General features: G+C 36.5%; 1 protein-coding gene across 5 annotated transcripts in view; it reads right to left on the minus strand.

Annotated features, from left to right (window-relative positions):
- The window catches only part of HPCAL1 (hippocalcin like 1), a 175292-nt gene that overhangs the window by 38115 nt on the left and 123635 nt on the right, over nt 1-13542 (minus strand). For all 5 annotated transcript variants that reach the window (XM_074288249.1, XM_074288248.1, XM_074288250.1 and 2 more), the window contains one exon: nt 8751-8842. The gene's annotated coding sequence lies outside the window, so the exon portion shown is untranslated. The remainder of the gene's footprint in view (nt 1-8750; nt 8843-13542) is intronic.

The following is a 13542-nucleotide window of genomic DNA, read 5'->3' on the forward strand; positions in this document are numbered from 1 at the left end:
ACTAGAAAAATGTGGTGCCCTTAATAGAAATAGGGAAGTTTGAAGGGAAGGAAAATTTGGGAAGATAACAAAATGAATTCAATTTTGCACATACTAAGTTTGAGATGTCTGTAGGACATACAGTTTGAGACATTCATTAGAAAGAAACTGGAGAAGTGAAACTATTATAGATCTGCAGAGAGGTTAGGTCTTGGAGAGGTAGATTTGACAATCATTAGCATAGAGGTGATAACTACTGAATTGAAGATAGCCATGGTTTCTCCATATTAAAATCAATAGTCAAAAAAATATTAAATACTTGTAATATGCCAGATGCTATGCAAATACCCTGAAACCCAACAATCTGATTTGTAGAAAACTTGATGGTAACTTCTTTCTTTCTTTTTTTTTGAGGCTGGGGTTAAGTGACTTGCCCAGGGTCACACAGCTAGGAAGTGTCTGAGAGCAGATTTGAACTCAGGTCCTGCTGAATTCAAGGCTGGTGCCTTATCCACTGCGCCACCTAGCTGCCCTGATGGTAACTTCTTTCAATTCTTTTAATGTTTCACTGGTTGCCAAAGAGGCAATTGTTTTCCTAAAGCCCATCTTCTATCTGCCATGCACACAATGGAAGTATGCTCCCTCTGGTGCTGTGACCATAGCATAGGAGAGGCAGTTACTATTATCTTTGTTTGCTACAAGACTGGTGTCATCCATGTTCCAAGTATCTAAAAGGTAAATATTTGCTTTGATATAGCTGAAAGAGTGCATGGTATTGTAGTCAGAGGATCTGGGAACAAATTGTTCCTCTGATCCTTCTCCATGCTCAGGCAAATCATTTTCTCTTTCTGAACCCTAAGCTCCTTTTCACTCATAAATAATGGGGTGGAGTAGATGATGTATCAGATCCCTTCCAAATCTAATGGCTATAGTCCTCTAGTCTTCCTCTTCTCTAAGATGGACTGTAATATATTAGGAGTTTGTTACCCAACCCAGGTCATGCCTCTTCAGATCCCTTTTGCCTTGTGAGAAGGAGTGGGCCATGTTCAAACCCTAGGGGACCCAGCAGAGGCAAGCAAAGAACCTTGATATAGGAGAAAGAACAATGACTGAGAATTCAGAAGATTGGAATTTGAATTTTGGGTCTTCCATGACAAAGGATATGAGACACAAAACTTTAGAACTAAAGGGATATTGAAATGATTTGGTCCCATCTCCTTATTTTAGGTAAGGTATTATTGTTAAAGAAGGAAATGTGAGTACAAAGAAATACCCAAAGTCACACAGCCAGAAATTGGTAGAACAAAAACACAAATCAAGATCTTCTGACTACAATTAACCTCTCTGAATTTCAGTTTTTCCTTCATAAAGTGTAGCTAATATTAGTATCTTTCTCAGAATTTTGTGAAGATCAAGTGATCATGCATGTTAAGTGCTCTACAAAACTAAAGTTCTCTATTAACATTAATTATTATTGTTATTCTGCATGAATGTGAACAAACTGAAAATGCACCACATCAAACTCATCATCTATTATAAAATTCCAGAGCTGAACTTCCCTTTGAAATTACCTAAGAGATGAAAAAAAGAGATCACTGTTTCTACCATCTGACCCAGCAAAATCCCAATTAGGCATATATTACAAAAATTCATAGACGGAAGAAAATATTTATAGCAACACTTTTTATGGGAATAAAAAACTGGAAACAGAGGAAGTGCCCGTGGTTGGAAAATGACTGAGCAAGAGACTGAACAAGTTGTGGCATAAGAATGGTATGAAATATTATTGCACTCTAAGAGATGGCAAATATACAGTTTTCAGAGAAATTTAGGACCATAGATTTAGAGCTAAAAAGCATATTAGATTATCTAGTCCAACCACTTCATTTTACTGAAGGCCTACCTAAGGGGGTTTTGCCCAAGGTCACATGGGTAATTAGTGCCAGAAGAAGGACTTTAAGAAGGATTGAACCAATGTTCTTTCAACTATATTCTACTACCTTGCAAAGATTTGTATGAACTTCTACAGAACAAAAAACACAACTAAGGGAATTAAATTACTGTGGAAAATACTGTCTATACATGGATATCCCACACAAAAAAACCAAAAACCAAAAAACAAACAAAAACACTGAACAGAATTACATGCTCATTAAGCCTGTCTGCTCTAACCTTTTAGGTAGGATAATTGAGTGATGAAGTGATCTGTGTGTGTATATTATTTAGTATATTTTATATACAAAGTATAATTGTATATATTTATAGATATATAAAAATATCTCATTAAACAATAGTATCAATATCTTCTATTAATATAATAAATATATTAAATGTTGTAAGTATATTTATAAATATATACTAAATGTACTTTACATACATACATGCACATATTATACTATTATACAATATATACTATTGTGTATGCTTCATAGATACATGTCTATAAAGCATACTAAATAATATATAAACATATTTGTATATATAATTGTCCCTTTATATAAAAAGTATATTTAGTATGTTTATGTGTGTAAATATATGCATATATATAGTATTACTAAGTTGTGTGTATATATATATGCATACATACACACAACTGTTCCCAAAACATACTTTATACTTGCACACACAGAATAAATTAAGCAGTATACTATTTGGTAATATGTTAAGTAAACAGATACACATACACACACACATGCTTTTATATATATATATATATATATATCTTAATAAAATCTTCAAGGCCCAGGTTAAATGTCATTTCCTCTATGAAGTCTTTCCCCAGTTAAATGTTCTCTATTCCTTCTCTAATCATTTAGAACACTGTAGAAAGTTGAAAATTTTCTATCCAATTCCAGCACCACAGGAAAGCGTTTTTCATTTTGGTAACTTTTTCACACGCCTACTATGTCCCAAGGATTACTGTTCTTTGTGTTCACTTTTCTTCACTATTGTTAGACTGTTTTTTTTTTCTAGAGAATAGCACAAGGTATCTGCACCCTGTAAGGACTCAAATATTTGTTTGAATGGTTTGGAAAAACAAGAACAATGCCCATTAATGATATCAGATTTCATTAATAATAGATACAGCAGAACAGAATTCAAAGCAAGAAGATTCCTTGGAGACCACAGTCTAATGTCTACCTTTTATTTTTTAGGAAGGAGCAGAGCATCAGAAAAGGAGTCATGTTCAAAATCACCCAAGTAAATCCCAGAACCTAGATGTTCAGACTCTTAATCTAGGCCTTTTCTATATTAGGTCACATATTTTTTTCTTCTCTTCTTCATCTCTAGCCAGCAGTTCCATGAAAAGGAACTAAATTATTGTGGAAAACATCATCGACACACAACCTCCTACAGATATTACAAAAATATATCACAAACAGAAATACTGGGGCAGAACTCTGGATTTGTCATGACTATTAAACTTGAGAGCTGGTATTTGCTCTTAGGGACAAGAGATGGAAAAATAACTACTGAGGTGGTAGAGCACTGTGATGAAGTGGGAAGAACGTGGACTCAAGGAAAAGGACTATGATGTTAGCCTGTGCTCTGTTACTATAAGACTGTGTGACTTTGCAAGAGTCACTTCTCAGGGAGTCAGTCTGCTTGCCCATAAAAGGACAGGGGCTGGACTAGATGATTTCTATGCTTCTTCCTGGCTTTCACAATCAATAAAGCAAGGTAGAGAATGGCAAGGAAATGATGGTCTGGGAAACACCAAGTCAGAAACATCCCAACTACTTTTTAATGAGAAGCACAGAAAAATCTCACTCAAGAAATAGGGAGCCATCCCCATCAGTGGGATTGTCACATTAAATTGAAAGCTTGATTTGAGTACATTCTGAGAATAGGGAGAGAACACACATTTTCCTGGAAACCCAGATTTAGAGGTAACCCGACTACAAAAAAGCCCGCATAAAAGCAATTAGCCATGAATTCTGCACAGACGGCTGTTGTTTTTGACCCACTGAGATAATCATACAGCTGCACGGTGTCCAAAAATGGAACTGGTAATTTGTCATCTCAGCCCAGCCCCCAGCTCTTCCTGCTCCAAGACCCTAGAACTAGCAGCACATTTGCTGCCCAACCAATCCACTTCTGGCAATGCCCCTGGGGTAGGATTCATCCAAGACTGAGCTCTAAAAAATAAACATGAGACACTTAAAACATGCAACTAAATGCACACACACCCCATCACTCCCCATCCTCCCTTTTCCTCTCTACACTAGTCTTTTAGCCTTGTGGCAGAGCTCTAAAAGAAGAACCAACCTTTATAAAAGTTAGTCAGACAATGCTAGGAATATTTTCAATTCTTTAGCACATTAAGGGTTACAGAGTCCCTTCTTTATGACAACTGAGCAGTGAGAAGGGCAAGATTTATTATTTCATATTACAGATGGAGAAACTGAAAGCCAGAGATGACTTATCCAAGATCATAAAATTACGTGGAGTTGGAGCCAGGTCTATTGAGTTTAGATCCGGCTTTTTTTTTTTTTTTTTTTTTTAAACAGAACACTACTGATGCCTCTCTGTCATGTTATAAAGTGATAAATCAGCTAGCAATCTAAACAAACACATATTATCTGCTTCCTGTGCCAAGGGAAGCCTCCTATTTAACCCCCAGTTTCACTGAGGGCTCAGGGCATGACAAACCCATAAAATCCATTTCTAAAAGCCTTTGATGAAAAGAAATAAAATGTGGGAGAAAACACAAACACATTAAGTACCCAGGGTCCTGTTGTGGGTGTGGCAGCTGACCATTTGCCAGGGGAGGATATGTCCTTATACCACCTGGTCTACAGCTTTAACGGCTGATTAAGGTTTAAGGCTGAAGCAGGAGTGATTGGGCCAACTCAGCCCAGCCGCCAATGAGAAGCCTAGAATGTTCGAACTGGAAAGGATTTAAGTGGCTATATGCATCCCACCTCCTCATTTTATAGATCATAGGCTGCCTAGTTCAATCTATCCATTTCACAGATAGAAACTGAGGCCCAGTGAGGGGAAGTAACTTTCCCAAGATAAGGGAACTAGAACTAGAATTGAGGTTTTCTTAACTCCCAGTCCAGGCAATGCTCCTTCTACTGCATCACAAATCACAAGTGCTAAGGGTGCTGCAATTAATGACAAAAACTGAAGCTTCCTCCCTACTCCCAGACATCTCTTTCTCCCCTTTCACCAAATGAAGTTTATAGCATTTATTTTTGCCTCATCCCTTGGTTGTTGCTATAGGATTGCAAATGGATGCAAAGGTCACCTAAAACCTGGTTTCTAGACTCAGCTCTGTCGCTGGCTTCCTAGGGGAAGCATCTCATCTCTGTAGACTTCAGTTTCTTCATCTGTAAAAATCAAGGACCTGAATTAAATCAGTGGTTTCCCCATTGATTGGCTTGCAAATCTCAAATTACATAAATATAGTTTCTGTAGGTTAAAAAAAGGACACATAGATATGTATCATAATTTATCAAATGTACATATTAAAACAAATTCACTCATTGAATTCATAGATACTTCTCAGTATGCATTTTCTTAAACAATGATATCAATAGTAATTGATGAGGTAAAAGCGGCACCAGGAGTGGTAAATGGAAAAAGATCTATTGGGGAGAGCAATAGATGGTAAAAAGAATATTACATAAAAGTTCACAACATGGAGCAACCATGACAGGACATCCATCACAGGTTACAAAGGGAGTTCCCTTTACTAAAGAAATCACTGGTGCAGTGCATATCCCCATCCTAATAGCAGAACCAAAACTAACTTGGTTTCTATACCCATATATGGTTATATTTAGATGTTCAGTGTTCCCATTTCCTTACTTTCCCCTCTGACTTACAATGATAGATCAGTTTTGAGGTTTGTCTCTTTGGACTTCTGGGGATTCTAAAGAGTATCTGATGAGCAGTTTCCTTTAGTGATGTTATAATTTTTTTCCTTAATATTTTCCCTTTTTTTTTTTTTTGAAACTGTTATTCCTAAATTTAGGTCTTTTTGATCCTTTCATTTTTACCCTGTTTGGGGAGTTTTTTTCCCAAGTGCATGGAGATCATGATACCAAATGACATCAATTCAATTAACTCCATTTTTAAACATTATCATTATATATTGTTTTCCCCGGTTATGTTTACTTTGCTTTGCATCTGTTCATGTCATTTTATGATTCCCTATATTCATTGTTTCTTAGAATATCGTTTTATTTCATTACATTCATGCAGCACAATTTGTTTAGTCACTTCCCGGTTGATTGACATCTATTTTGCTTTTAGTTCTTTGTTATCATGAAAAAGTTCTGCTGTAAATATTTTGGTGGAAATCAATGATTCAGAGTTCATCAAAAATGACTAAATACTAATAATACAAGATATACATATTCATCGATAGCACATTACTCAGGGAACTCAGTCTAGTAGAACTGAAGAACTGTTATCACTGACAGATGGAAACTTACAATAATTTGCTTCACATTGACCCATAATGAAATAATGGCAAAAAAGGAACCTCCCCCCCCTTTTTTTTTTTTTTACCAACTTCCATTACTAATCTAACTAATTTTATACACTACACCATTATTATTTCAGATTCTTAACACAAATGGAAATGGAAACATTTTCCTTGGTGACTATTTGTCTAAATCCACTGTCATTCAAAAAACTGGCCTTGTCATTCACACCTGGGGGAAAAAAATACATGTGAACATAGAGGCTACATTGTTCAGAGGGAGATCAAGCTGAACCAGCTGCTGACAGAATCAAGCCTTCAGTCCCTATCCCTGGGGTAAGTTGATAATAAACTAAAATGGACACTGATTGATAATCAGCTGAACTTAGAACTGAATAAGATGAAAGCAAATAGATCTCAATTAGAAAATTATAGATCCCTTTTCAATATGATTCCATGCACTGCTTACTGCTGTCCAAGTATTTCTTTTTAAAAGCAACATACTCCCAGTGATGTTGTAATTATGGTAGGATTTAGAAAAATGAAAATTGCAGATCTCCTAAAGGGCAATGGAAAGACACAGGATGAGTCTAAGCAGGCAGTACAGTGCAGGGGATAGGATGTTGACCTGAATTTAACTCTGTTCTCAGAAACTAGCTCTGTGACTCTCGGCAGTCTTATTACCTCTTTTTGTCTCAATGGATTGTTTAAGGATCAAATGAAATGATATTTGTAAAGCAATTAACACTTTGCCTAGTATATAGTAGGCACTTAATGAATGCTTACTTATATTCACTTCCATTCATTTCTCTACCATCACCAATAGTGACTTATTTGTAAAATTTAAAGGATAGCATAGTGGATAGGTGATGGCTTTCTCTCTATCATTTTTTAGGTGAAGGGTCATTCATGATGTGAAAATGAAGGATAATGGATGTTCTAAACTGCCTCTACAGGCATCCACAAAGAGAGGGCCTTAGGCCCATTGGAGGGGACTTTTTAAAAATTTCACTTTCTTCAACTAATGAAAATCTATTTTTTTCCCTACCTCCCTGTAACATGTGCATAGTCAAGCAAACAAATTTATAGACAAAAACTGCCTAGGATGGAAAGAAGGGGAGAGTTGGAGAGATTATTCATTTAAATGTCACCACTATTTATGTAAAATATAACATTTCCTTAACTTAATTAAAAAAAATTTCTTGTTCTATCCTCTTGGGCAGCCCCTAGCTAATATGGAACAGCTTGATATTCTAAGACTGCCTCTGAGCAAATCACTAAATCATTAAATTTTACTAGGTCATTTGCAGAACGTTATAAACTCAACTAGAAGAAGAAACAGATAAACAAGTTAATGGCTACTGTTGTTAGTTACTAAACATTACTTTCTGGTGTCAGATTGCTTAAAAGAATAATAATAATTAGCATTTATATTTTGCTTTATGGCTCGCATAATGCTTTATAGATCTTATTTAGTCCTCACAATAATCCTGGAAGATAAGTGCTTTAATCATCCCCAACTTTCAGATGAGGAAACTGAGGCAGACAAGAGATTAAGTGACTTGTCCAGCATTACATAGCTAGTTAAGTGTTTGAGGCCCAATTTGAACCCATGCCTTTCTGACTTTTGATGTAGCACTCTATCTCCACTGTGCCAGCTAGCTGCCTAAGGGAAAAGGGTCCAGTAAATCCCAGGGAATTCAGAGAGAGAATCTGATACTGACAACTTTTTCTAACAGGCCTGTGGCCACTTAGTATCTTGGAGAAGGAAAGAGACATTATTGTGGGATGGATCTGGGCACCAATCCTGATGTTGCTACTTACTGCTCATGTAATCATAGTGTAGTAGATTTAGAACTCAAAGAGACTTCAGACATCCTCTAGGGCAATACCAACATTTCACAGATGAGCAAACTGAGGCTCAAAAAGGCTAAGTGTCAGAGGCAGAATTTGTACTAGAGCTAATTCTCTTCCCACCCTACCAACTGGATCTAGGACAAATCATTTCAAATCTCTGAGAATCAGTCTCCTTATCTGTAAAACAGAAGCAATAGCACCTGCCTTGTCTACTTCACAGTCCAAGAAAACATTCTGTTGGACTAATGTAAGGGACTTTTGATATTATTATGATTATTTTGCCTATTTTCCTAGAAAAGGGGAATACAATTTTCTTTAGATGTTATTCCATCTCCACTTTTCACTGGGACATAAGATCATAGATTCAGAGCTGAAAAGAAGCTGAATTGTCATCAAATTTAAACTCTTTATCTCCACTCTTCCCCTCTCTACTCGACCCTTCTACTCATCCAAATCCAGTCCTTATAAAATAACTTACCCAAGTCCAGCAGAATTCAGAGTCAGAATTAAGGTGAAAATTTCCAGGCACCCAGACTCCAACTCTTAAGGCCAGACCGCTAGACCATGCCCCTGAAAGAGAAGACAGATACCTGCTGTCATTCACCCGTCAATGAAGGCTTAACAAGGCTCTGGAGTGGAAGCCCCAAGTGTGTATACCAGGCTGCAAACTTCTTTTTGAGTCGGCTTGCTTTTTATTCAGCCTGCTAGCTGTGGAGACTTTGCCACCCTATACTGAAATAAATAAAAATCACAGTTCTTGGCCAAAGCCCAAGCTTTTAATTGCTAGATATTTCTAGTAGGTGGCTCGGGCAGGCTGTGATCAGAAGCTGCCTTCTGAGAAAAGGAGCAGCCAGCCTCATCTTCTGAAAGTGCCCTGCATAGTAACAAGGAAGGTGGTGGGTGGGAGAAGGAGAGTGGGGAGAGTGGATCAAGTGCAACCCCGTTAATGGAGTTACCAAGAAAAAAACAACCTGAGCTCTGGGGCCACAAGATAGTGCAATGGATGGAACTTTGTGCAGTCACAAAGTCCCGAGTTCAAGTGTGATCTCAAAAGCTTAATTTCAAGCTGGGTGATCCTGGACAAGGCACTTTACCTCTGCCTGCCTTGACAATACCGTGAACTCTCATAGCATTTCCTTTTTGCCTCATTCACAGAATTGACCATTCTGCCTTGTAGTATTATAAATTTATTAAGCTTGCTACATTCTAGTGGGAGACCTAGAAAGGACCTTAGAGATAATCTAGTCCAAGGGTTCTTTATTCATCTTTATTTTATAGATAGCATGGCACTCTAATGAAAACAATGGGTCCTTCTCAGAATCATGTTTCTAAATACAGAAGATAAAATATAAAATATTACAAATAAAATTAATTGTGTTGACTATCAAAGTATAACTGTATTTCAAAAAAAAAAATCATGGATCCCAGGTAAAAACCCCCTAACCTAGTCCAAATGCCTCATTTTACCAAGGAAGAGACTGAAATCCAGAGGTGATTTTTCTAAATTAAAAAGGAAGGATTCCAATCCAGTCTTTCTGACTCATTTCAGTGTTAATATTTATTGTTTATAATGCCCTTACTTTTTTACCAGGCATTATGCCAAGCACATTACAAATGTCTCATTTGAGCTTCACCACAACCCTGGGAGGTAAGGGATATTGATATTCCTATTTTATAGATGGGTAAATAGAGGCTTTATGACTTATCCACAATCATATCTTGTTAAGTACCAGAGGCTACATTTGAATTCAGATCTTCTTGACTCCAGGTTTAGTACTCTACATTCAACTCCTTAAGTATTTCATAAGTTAGTTTTTCCTCTCTCTCTCCTCCCCCCTTTCTTCTTCCCTCTTTCTCTTCTTTTTCTTTCTCTCTCACATACTTTAAATGTTTTATTTTTTTCAATTATATGTAAACTTTTTTTTTCCCTTGAGGCAATTGGGGTTAAGTGACTTGCCAGGGTCACATAGCTAGAAAGTGTTAAGTGTCTGAGACCATATTTGAACTCAGGTCCTCCTGACTTCAGGGCTGGTGCTCTATCCACTGCAGCACCTAGCTGCCCCAACATTTTTTAACATTTAAAAAAAAATTGAGTTTGAAATTCTCTTACTCCCTCTGTCCCTTATATTGAGAAGGCATTGAGAAGGCAAACAATTTGACATACACTAGGCATGTGCTGTCATGAAAAACATGGTTTGTAAATTTCTTAAAAGGGTGAAACTCAGATGTGATTTTCTTCCTCTTTTCCTTCTCCCCGTACATTCAGAGGGTTGCTAAGTGGTTCAGTGGATAGAACACAGGTCCTGAAGTCAGAAAGTCTCATCTTTCTGAGTGCAAATACTGTCTCAGACAATAGCTGTGTGACCCTGGGCAAATCCAACTAATCCCTTTTCCCTCAGGTTCCTCATCTGTAAAATGAACTGGAGAAAGAAATGGCAAATCACTCTAGTGTCTTTGTCAAGAAAATTCTAAATGAGGTCACAAAGAATTAGAAAGAACAGAATAAAAAAAAACCCTCAAAAATACATTCAGAAGAAATCCTTGCATAAAATAAACACCCAAAAAGGATTTGTTGATAAAAGTATGAACCTCAAACCCCATTCCTTTCCCAAGGCCCAGTATTAGGGATAAAGGGATAGAAGATCACCTATCCCAGCCCTTGAATGTTTTCTTTTAATTAACTCTGCATCCAGCAGGGAAAAGAATGTACCTGAAGAATGGCAATAGGGTTTCTTTTCTTTCTGCTTAATGGCCTCATTCCCTTAGGAAGGTATTAAAAGCTTAAAACATACATGCAGCAAATTATATTGATAGTAATGAATAAACACAGGCTGAAATTCTGCTCTGAATTCTACAAGCCAAGTGCTCTGAACTGGAAGGAATGAGAGTTGATATAGAATTCCCATATACTAGGAGATAGGAGTCTGAGGATAGGTAGGGAACAGGGAGGAGATAACTCTCTTACTTGCCATATGTGTGGCACTGGGTATGCCACGTAATTTTCCTGAGCCCATTTTCTTCTTTGTAAAATGAATCAGATTGGGTAGATTGCTAAGACTGAACAATACAATAGAATGACCAATCAAGATTCGAGTGCTAAAGATGAAGCAGGCACTTATCTGCTGAAAGAAACATAATGGACTCAAGATACACAATTAAACTTACTTTTTTGGACATAGGATGAGGAAGGATGATTTTTTCATGTGTTTATTCATGCATATTTGGTGCAAAAGTTTTTTTTTTCTTTTTTTTTTCAGTGGGTAAGGAGAAAATTATTGATAGGAATCCTTATCCCAAAGGAGAAGAGGGCTAGAATGGGATAAGCAAGATAGCTTTGAAAGTTAAATGCTGATTTTTATTAGTATTCCTGGTTTGCGGGACAGTCTTTGAAAAGATTCAGAATTAGGAACTGAGAATACTGGTGGGTCAGTTTGTTCAGAAAAAACAATTCCCAAACTTCTGAAGCTTGAGACCTCTTTACACCCTTAAAAATTGCTGAAGATTAACTTGGGATAGAAAATGCCATCTGTTGATTGATGCCAGTTCCAATGATCTTGTGATGAAGAGGACCATCTACACCCAGAGAGAAACTGTGGGAACTGAATGTAGATTACAACATAACATTCTTACTCTTTTTGTTGTTGTTTGCTTGCATTTTTTTTTCTTACTCATTTTCTTTCTTTTTGATCTGATTTTTCTTGTGCAGCAAGAGAATTGTATAAATATGTTTACACATATTGGATTTAACATCTATTTTAACATGTATAACATATATTGAATTGATTGCCATCTAAGGGAGGGGGTGGATGGGAAGAAGGCAAAATAGGAAACACAAGGCTATGCAAAGGTCAATATTGAAAAATTATCCATGCATATGTTTTGAAAATAAAAAGCTTAAAAAAGAAAATGCCATCTGCAACCAGAGAGAGAACTATGGAGACTGAATGAGCACTGAAGCATACTATTATCACCCCCCTCTTTTTAAATTTACTTTTTCTTTCTTGTGGTTTTCTTCTTTTGTTCTGATTTTTCTTTCACAAAATGACTAATATGAAAATATGCTTAAAATGACTGTGCATATATAATCTATATCAGGTTATTTGCTTTCTTGGGGAGAAGAGAGATAAAAGGAGGAGGAAGAAAAATGAATCTGGAAGTCAAAATCATACAAAAATGGAATTTGAAAACTATCTTTACATGTAATTAGAAAAATAAAATACTATTGAATTTAAAAATTATTGAGGACACCCCCCAAAGATTTTTTTTAATGGAGGTTATATCTGCCAACATCCAAACTAATACTATTATGAAAATAGCTTTGAGGGCAGCGAGGTGGCAGAGTGAATAGAGCACTGGACTGGAGTCAGGAAATTTGAGTTCAAATCTATCCTCAGATATTTTGATATTTACTAGCTGTGTGACCCTGGGCAAGTCAGTTAATCACAAATCACACACACAAACACACACAGCTTTGACAAGTGCACATGTCTAGCAGGGAGAATGTATATACTGCGACTAAGGAGAAAGAATAGATTTGGGAATAATTTGCACAGAGATATTAGTTGAACTCATAAAAACTGATGAGATGAGCCAAGAAAGAATACAGAGCACAATAAGGTAAAGAAACTTGACATATTCTTAGCCAAAGGTGCAGAACATAAGATTATGATTTTCATCTTGGGGCCTCCATCTTCTCACTTGTTAAACATGGATAATAATATTGGTGGGATTTACCTCACAGGATTATCATGAGATTCAAATGATAAATGTGCAGTCAGTTGTTATTATGTAGCCATTCCCAGAGTAACTGAACTTTACATTTGTATTATATTTAATACCTTTCAAAATTCTTCAACGTAAATTAAAGCTAACAATAATCTCTCTTGTGTGTATATAACATCTCGAATTTGTGAAATACTTTTACAAACTATCTCAGATGATTCACCTAAAAATTCGCAGAGGCAGGCCAAGCAAATATGATTTCCTCCCTTTTATAGATAAGATAACTGAGTTCCAGAAATGTTAAATCATTTGTGAGAAGATGCAGAGAAAAGCCAAAATGATAACAAAGGACATCAAAATCTCTCTTATCAGTTGAAGGAAGTATGACTAGAAGAGAAAATTTTGTAGATTCCTCAAGTCACTTAACCTTGTTTGCCTCAGTTTCCTCATTTGTAAAATAGGCTGGAGAAGGAAAGTTCAGTGCCTTTTACCAAGAAAACCCCAACTGGGATCATAGAGAGTAGGTATGACTGAAAAGACTGAATAAC

Source organism: Sminthopsis crassicaudata, chromosome 2 (assembly GCF_048593235.1).
Source record: "Sminthopsis crassicaudata isolate SCR6 chromosome 2, ASM4859323v1, whole genome shotgun sequence".
NCBI classification, from domain to species: Eukaryota; Metazoa; Chordata; class Mammalia; order Dasyuromorphia; family Dasyuridae; genus Sminthopsis; species Sminthopsis crassicaudata.